The sequence below is a fragment of the Triticum dicoccoides genome, chromosome 7A (assembly GCF_002162155.2).
Source record: "Triticum dicoccoides isolate Atlit2015 ecotype Zavitan chromosome 7A, WEW_v2.0, whole genome shotgun sequence".
Lineage (NCBI taxonomy): Eukaryota > Viridiplantae > Streptophyta > Magnoliopsida > Poales > Poaceae > Triticum > Triticum dicoccoides.
Window position 1 is genome coordinate 256,090,594 of NC_041392.1, and position 7,756 is coordinate 256,098,349.

The 7,756-nt window shown below is 45.2% G+C and overlaps 1 long non-coding RNA gene across 2 annotated transcripts; it reads left to right on the forward strand.

Annotated features, from left to right (window-relative positions):
* Positions 1-732: 732 nt before the first annotated feature.
* LOC119331339 lies at positions 733-3,698 on the forward strand. 2 transcript variants are annotated; one of them, XR_005160464.1, is made up of 3 exons: positions 733-1,290; positions 1,479-3,345; positions 3,453-3,698. It is a non-coding gene; the product is annotated as an uncharacterized LOC119331339 (long non-coding RNA). The 2 variants fall into 2 exon arrangements; XR_005160463.1 differs by having other exon boundaries at positions 1,479-3,698.
* The last annotated feature ends 4,058 nt before the right edge of the window (positions 3,699-7,756 follow it).

Consider the following 7,756-nt stretch of genomic DNA (forward strand, 5'->3'; position numbering starts at 1 on the left):
ATAAATTTCTTATGCCTATTTTACAAAGAAGAAAGCGTTCAATTATAATTAGCTCTACCCTGCATTTGCCCATACTTTGCCTGGAAGTGATCAATTGGACATCTTGAGCTTGAAACTAGCATACTGATCAAGGAAATACTCTCTCCGTTCCTCAATATAAGTCGTTTTTAGAGATTTCAATACTGACTATATACGGAGCAAAATGAGTGAATCTACACTCCAAAACACGTCTATATACATCTGTATGTTATCCATATTGAAATCTCTAAAAATACTTATATTTGGAAACGAAGGGAGTAGTATATTTCAACACGTATGCAGATTAGAATATGATGAAGAAGAAAACAAGGAACTCAAAGATTATCAGTGAACCGTCACGCAAAAAGTATACTTAGAGATTACAAGATGCACATGTAATTAATAAAGGTTTGCTAGATTCATTTAATAAATTAAATATATATCCAATTTGTTTCCCTCCTGAGATGCACCGGTTCACTCTGAAGTATGTTTATTACAACAAATTATGTTTAGAAAAAGTATTATTTATCTCTCCCTTGCAACGCACGGGTCCTTTTTGCTAGTAATAATAAAGTCCGGATTGAGTCTTCGGGTTCACCGTCGCATCATTTTTATAAAAAGTCCCTGTGGTTTTTGTTAATTAACCCGCGCTACAGTTTTAAGTGGTAAACAGAAGAAAAACGTTTCGTGTATTGGGCTTAGGACTCGGCTTGGCCTTCAAGCGAAAAAATAGCACGGCGGCCTGTCCTCTCCTCTGCGTACGCACAACATCACGGGGTCTTCTTCCTGGGGACGGCACGGCACAGCACCGCCGCCATGAATCCCGCCTCCACGCGCGGCTCGTCTACCTCTCCAGCTACCCTCCAGCAGCGCCGCTGTTGCCCTGTTCTTCCCTTCCTCACCCGCCCAACTCCTCACCCCTAGCCTCCTTTTCCTCAAGGCGGATGTCTCCGATTTGGATAGGATTCGATGGCGTGTTCATGCCACCATGCGCGGCCGGTCTTCCTCTCCAGCTACCGTCCAGCGGCGCCGTCGTTGCCCTGTTCTTCCCCTCCTCACCCGCCCCAACTCCTCACCCCCAGCCTCCTCCGCCTCGAGGCAGACGTCTCCGATTTGGATCTCAAGTACTGGCTCCCCGACACCTCCATCCCCTTCTCTGCCATGGATTTGTATGCTTGCAGATTTGGATTAGAGTGCAACTGAGATGAGGAAGGACAAATCATGAACAGCTCAAGTGAGAGCGAACGGATATGAACACCACAACCCTCTCAGGTTGGATTGCCATATTCTATGCTCATATTCAAAGTATCATCTAATGTTTGGCTAAAGGCTCTATATATAATTTGATCTTTGATTTCTAGATCGCTAACCAAACGTGCCATTTGATTTCAGAGTATCTATTAATTTTTCTTGTTCTTCAGATCTTTGAGAGGTAGTTTGATTTGTCATGGTTTTTGCAGGGGATGTTGGCTGATCAGGATACCCAATACTCAAACAAGCATGCTGAGATGCTCTAGATATGGAAGTTTACCCCCAAGCTTGACCACCAGGTTTTTTTGGTTCATGTTCAATGGGAGGTGAAGAGTGTCGAGCGGGTATCTGATGCAGGTCCAAGGTAAACTCTATTTTGCTTCTTTTATTGTGTTTAGATGAACATGTCAAAGATGCAGATGGACATGATGAAGCCGTGAATTGTCACAAAGGTCACTGAGCTTCTTGGGTTTGACAAACTACCTAACTGCTATTAACCTAAATTTAGTTTCATCTGAACTAAGAGGACCACCTGTGCTTCCTCTAACAGAATTACTCATTTGGTGCTCTTTTGTACTATTTATTTTTGTTCAAATTGGTGTGAGTGTGACCTCTTTGTCAATTTAGATAAGCCTTTCTGTATCACATGGATGTGACCTATAGTATGGTGTAGAAAAGTGATGAAAGGTATTCGTTGGAATTAATTTGGCAGCAATAGTTTATCAAGTTTTTGCCTAGCTAGCTATTTCTAGAATTTCTGCAGTTGTACTTTTCTGCCATCTCCCTCATGTAGATATATATATATATACACTAGCAGACTAGCAAGTAAATTATTTACATCAAAACTGAGATGTATCTATTTATGATGAAGGCATTTTTTTCTTTATATTCAGCAGTACCTCTTGCTGCTATAAAGAAAGTAGGAACATGGTTGATAAATAATCAGATTGTTCTGCCCATTTTTCATTTCACAATCCATTACAACTACTATGTCCTTGCAATCATACCATTACACATAAGCTACCCAGATTTGGAACCCAACCAAAGAACAATCAAGTTTGATTCGTGCTGTTATTGGGCCTTGCTGCGACGCTGATACTTTTGGGCAAAGTTGCGCAGAATCAACTCATGCTTATAAAACAAATTTGTTAACAGATTAAATAGTCCCACCTTGCTTCTTACACATAATTCTATGAAGTTAAAAAAACTAATTCTATCAATTTATATATGCATGTAAGTATGAGAACTAACAAGCAGCCTGAGAATAGTATTGTATTTAGTTTTCTAGAAGGATGCAAAAGTAATATTGGGCTTCTTGTGTATACTGATTGCTAAAGGATGCAATAGTATTTGTATGCTGGGGAAGTGTCATTCCCTCTGTTTACTGATGGACCTCACCCTCTTAAGAGATCTAACCCTTGTCACTGTAAGGAAAAAAGCAAAGAGTATTATGACGCCATAAAGTTTGAATTCAGATAAGTATATGCTGAAGAACACCAGAATTAGTCTTCATGAACCAGCGTTGCCTTGTTGATGATGCTTCACATGTAAGTTTTCTGGTCCTTTGACAAGGTCTTATAATTATTCAGAGGTGATGTCAAATGGTGCGTACCATTTTTTATTTTAATTTTCTTGAATTGTTAAGTTGAGAACTGATGCTTGCATTTCCATGTGGGAAAAAGAGAGGAGAAAGTGATGGATTTGAGCTTTGGCGGAACATTATTACTGTCTAGAAAATTCATGGCAACAGGGCCAATGGTTGAACATATAAATCTTTTTGAAGTAAATTCTTCTATAACTCTCAGTCTCAGTACTACCTTGTTTATTTATACTTAGAGGACCAGAGGGAAAAATCCAAAGCAAAGCCCTACACATGTCTGGGCATCCGGCGCATGGCTGTGATTTGAGCAATTTTAGGCCATTAAGCATCATCTTCATGCAGCTCCTGCCCAAAAGGAGCAACTGCATTTTGTCTATAATGCATCTTTGACTAAAATTCCCGTTTCTATTTTTTGCAGAGCGCTCACAAATTAAACAACCTATGAAATTGCCAGAAGGGACCAGATATCCTTCTTGGTATGTGGTTTTAGAAGCGACTTATGTTCAGCTTGCTGTGAATTTTATGATTTATCACTGCTATACTGTTAACTACTTAACTCGATACTAAAACATTGGAGCCGTAGTATGTGCAGAGGAATTTCGGACAGGCTTCATCAATTCAGTAAAGGCTTATGTAGAAACATCTATGACTTCAATAGAGAGTGGATTTGCATTCGAGGAGCAGCTTGAGCAGCTTTGCGCACATGCCTAGACCTACTTTCATGTCGGTGCTGTTGATATGTGTTGTTCTGTGTCAGTCTTTACCTCTAGCGTGTGATGTAATCCATTTCCAAACTTTTTCTAATAGATGTTCATTGAACTTATTGTCATATAAAAGCGCATGTACATTCTCAGCAAAAACAAGAAAGTGTGTGTGCCCGACCTTCTCCCAGTCCGACCTTGACCAGGAAGCACGTCAAACAAAAACGCCAATCTTTACACCAGCATCAAGCCCCTAGAAATAGTCTATCACGTGTATCTTTGCATATCACTGAGATGGAGCCAGAAGATAGTTTTTTTATCAATTTATATCATTGTTGTGTAGAGATAGAAATATTCAGATTAGCAAACATTTAGCTTAAGGTGTGACTGGTAGTTGGTACCCAATTACTCTTGGTCTCACTATTTGATATTTTTGCTGTACACTTTACATCTCTTTTGATTACTAATTTTTTTTATTTCTATTGTTTTTGCTTCCTGTTCTGATGTCAGCTGAAACAAGAACACAAGGCACATCATTTTGCTTCTAACCTCACGCAATTAAGGGAGTTTCTTTCTTTCTTTAAGCATCACCAGATTTTATCTCTTTGTTTCAAGAATATGGTCCTTGGTACTTTTGATTATGTTAAATATTTTTTTGCTACTTGCAAAGTTGTTTAAGTGGTGAATTGTTTTTCAGGTTTCTAAGCATTTTTCTTATGTACCCGTTGCAACGCACGGGCATCTGTGCTATAATAATAAAGCACGGGGTCAGTCTGTCGGGTTCACCGTCGCGTTCTTTTTGCAGAAAGCCCCCTATGGTTTTAAGTAATTAACCTACAGTCCAGTAAAAAAGTGGAAAAAACGCTTCGTAATTCTGCTCCACCCGTGGACACATTTGAAAAAAAAACACCCCGAGTCGAGCGCCCGTGCCTCACACCCTGACCTGGATCCGCCGCCTCCGCACCGTCGGCCCGGATCCTCCGCTGCACTATCCTTCCCGCACCCTGGCCTGCCTCCCCTCCCTCGTGCCCACCTTCATGCGCCGACTGAGTCCTCCGCGCGTGGTTTGCCGACGGCGAGGCCTAGGCCGTCGCGCTCCGGGCCCGCACCGGCCGGCTCGAGCGTGCGCCGTCGACCACGAAGGGCTGCTCAACAGGCTCCTCGCTGCCACGGGCAACGCCCGGGAGGAGGAGGACACGCGGGAGGTGGGGCAGCGTCAGAATCAGCGGCCATCGGATCCAGCCAGTGTAACAGCGACACGGACGTGGAGGCTCTGGCCGGGCCGCCGCGCTTTATGCCCCACCCTTGCTCGTCGATTATCAAGTTGAATCCACACCATTCCCACATATAAATTCCCTCAATCTGGCCAGGCGTGCTGGGGACCTCGATCTCAGTGCAGGCGGGGGCGGCCGGGGGTCGGGACGGCGTGCCTCGATCTGGTTGCGGCGTGCTTGGGATCTCAATCTCGGTGGAGGAGGGGGCTCATGCCTACCTCGACTCCTTGCCACCTGACGGCAATGCTGCTCCTCCGTGCAGACGCTGAGCTTCTCCGGTCGCTAATCCAACTCCTCTTTGCACCCCGGATGCTCCGCCACTGCCCCAACATGTGCTCCTGCACCACCTATTCTATCTACAATGGATCTACGGCTACTGGTCATCAGCCTGGGCAGGTTGCTTACTCTCTCACGGACGCATCGCCCGGCCGCGAATGCATGCTGATTGTCTGCGATTTTCCTGTCGAGTTGTTGCCACTTCCACCCGATGTTCAGAGCTGCAAAATTGTTCTGTTTAGGCAAAGATGAGATGCAAAATCACTGCGCCTACATGGATCCATCACTTCTGAGTCGGGGTTCTCTGTCCCCGTCCTTGTGGCTCCAGAATTCGGCAGCCTACTGTTCAGTCGGTGTGTTCTATATGTTTTTCCAACATCGATCGAGACATTACATGTTCTGGTGACACCACAATCACCTAAGTTGGGCATCGATACATAGTGCTAATGCTTCCATCTTGAGCCAAATTGTGTACTTTTTCTTTGAGATGACCTGAAGTTCTTACTGATTTAACCAATCTATTGTCAAATGGGACTTATGAGCACACTGGAAATCTCGACAAGTTCGCATGAGGTCAGTTCCATTGATGTGTGCAGTTACACATTAATCTGATGACTTTCTATGGCTTTCGAGGGGTGTCCAAAAATTCTTCCTGGAGAGCGTGCAACAATTCTGACAAAGCCGGTGACTGTATTTAGCATGGGAAGTATCACATCAGTCACCGAGTTGAACTCCAAGTTGGAACCGTGGCTGGTGATATCTACCATTTGTAATGTAAAGTTTTGTTGTTGGCTCTAATACAAAAGCGGGCCTGGATTGCAAACCGCTAAGAATGGTTCCCCTTGTGTGTATTAGACTATTAATTAGTGATTCTGATTTAGTATAAATAAACATATAATTCAATTGGTCACTTTTCAATTCTTGTGCTAGATTAAACAAAAAGTTGAAGCTCGATAGGTTTGTGTCACTTTTTAGGATGACGACTGCAGACGTCTGGTACGCTGCAACCCGAGCCAACTAGGCAACTATAGATGTGAAGGAAGGGGTCACCGCCGGTCAATAGTAGCCACATTGGCTACCCACACCGATTGTAGCCATGTCGGAGGTGCCGGTCGGTAGTTGCCACGGGAGTTAAGGGCATCAGGTGTGACCGTGAAGGCACTAGCCGTCCTGGGAGATACAGGCAGCAGTAGAGTCAAATAACAAAGTTCAACCCGTAGCAACGCACGGGCATGTGTGCTAGTAATGTGTAAAGTAAGCAGATGAAATTTAACCAAATTGGAAGCAATACAAGTTAGACACCATATGCAACATACAACCACATTTGACAGCGCGCAGTTAAAGCAAGCACCTGGGATGGTTGTGTGTGGCAATTGAGATCATCAACTGCAGAGCTACGTTTGCTGTCTCCAACTGCTGACACTGCACCCTTTAGAGCGCTGAAACGCTTAGTGCTTATCTTTGAATTACACTGGAGCGACTTCTGTCTTTTCTTTTCTGCATTCATCAACACTGTGTCAGAGTCTGAAATACCCATGCATAAAAAAACAATAGTGTGAGTATGGTTGAAGTGTGTGCACAAATAGTGCAGTGTAAAGGTAGCAGATAGCAGGTCGGTGAGAAATAAATGACGGGAGACATATGATAGCTCTACAACATGCATGGCACACTAAATTACTACAGGATTCTATGAAAATAGCAGTCGACTGAAAACAAATAGGTCAGTCCATTTTTTTAATCGTCCGATGTACAAAGAACGAGCAGATCACCTTCATCTACCTCCAGCCAGTCAGTGTTGACGATCTTCCTCGAAATGCCAGCGACCACCGGCCCAGTCCCCTGCCTGCGCCCTCCCCTCGACCTCACCACACCGCCGTGCTTGGCACCGCCCCCCGGCCATCCATTCAAGCCTCGTCGACCTCCAGATCAGGCGCCGGCAGCTCCTGCGCCCCACACCCCTATGATAGACACCGATGCGCCGCCTCCCTAGCGAACAGGCGGACTAGGTGCTCCGCGCGCCTAAGCGGGTGCTCTTCTTTTAATTGCGGTTCGACTGACCCTGAATTGAAATCCAGGTGGGCTACTGACCTCTAGCAAAGGTGAAATAGTAAAGGGAGGAAACCTTGTGCATTTAGTATCACGAAGAAGATGCAGTAAGAAGCGCTCAACTAGTTTTTTTCGTGGGATGAATATGGTGTGAGCAGAGACGTAAGGTTTGCACGAATAAGGGAAGAGGAGTACCTCTTTCTGCTGGCGGTGATGTGTCCTCCTTCTGTTTTTCCAACGATCTTCTCGTTGTTCGCTGGAAACGAGAAGTTGTGGAGGACGGTGGAGTCTTGGATGAACCCATGGCCAAGTTGTTGAGTGTGGTGCGGTGGCCGTCTATCGGCGGCGGGGAACCAGATCCGAGGCGGCGAACGACGGCGTAGCGGGAACAGCTCCGGTGCGGTGGACGGTTGCGACAGTGGAGTGGTAGCAATGAGGCGCAGGACGGCATGGTCGGAGTGGTTCTGGTACGGCGCACGTCGGCGTCGGCGTCGTGGGGGCAGCTCTACCTCGGCTTCAGCTGCTAAGTCCTTGAGGGCTTTGTGGTTGCGGTTGCGTTGGACGACGACGTCGGGGTACCGGCTCCGGCG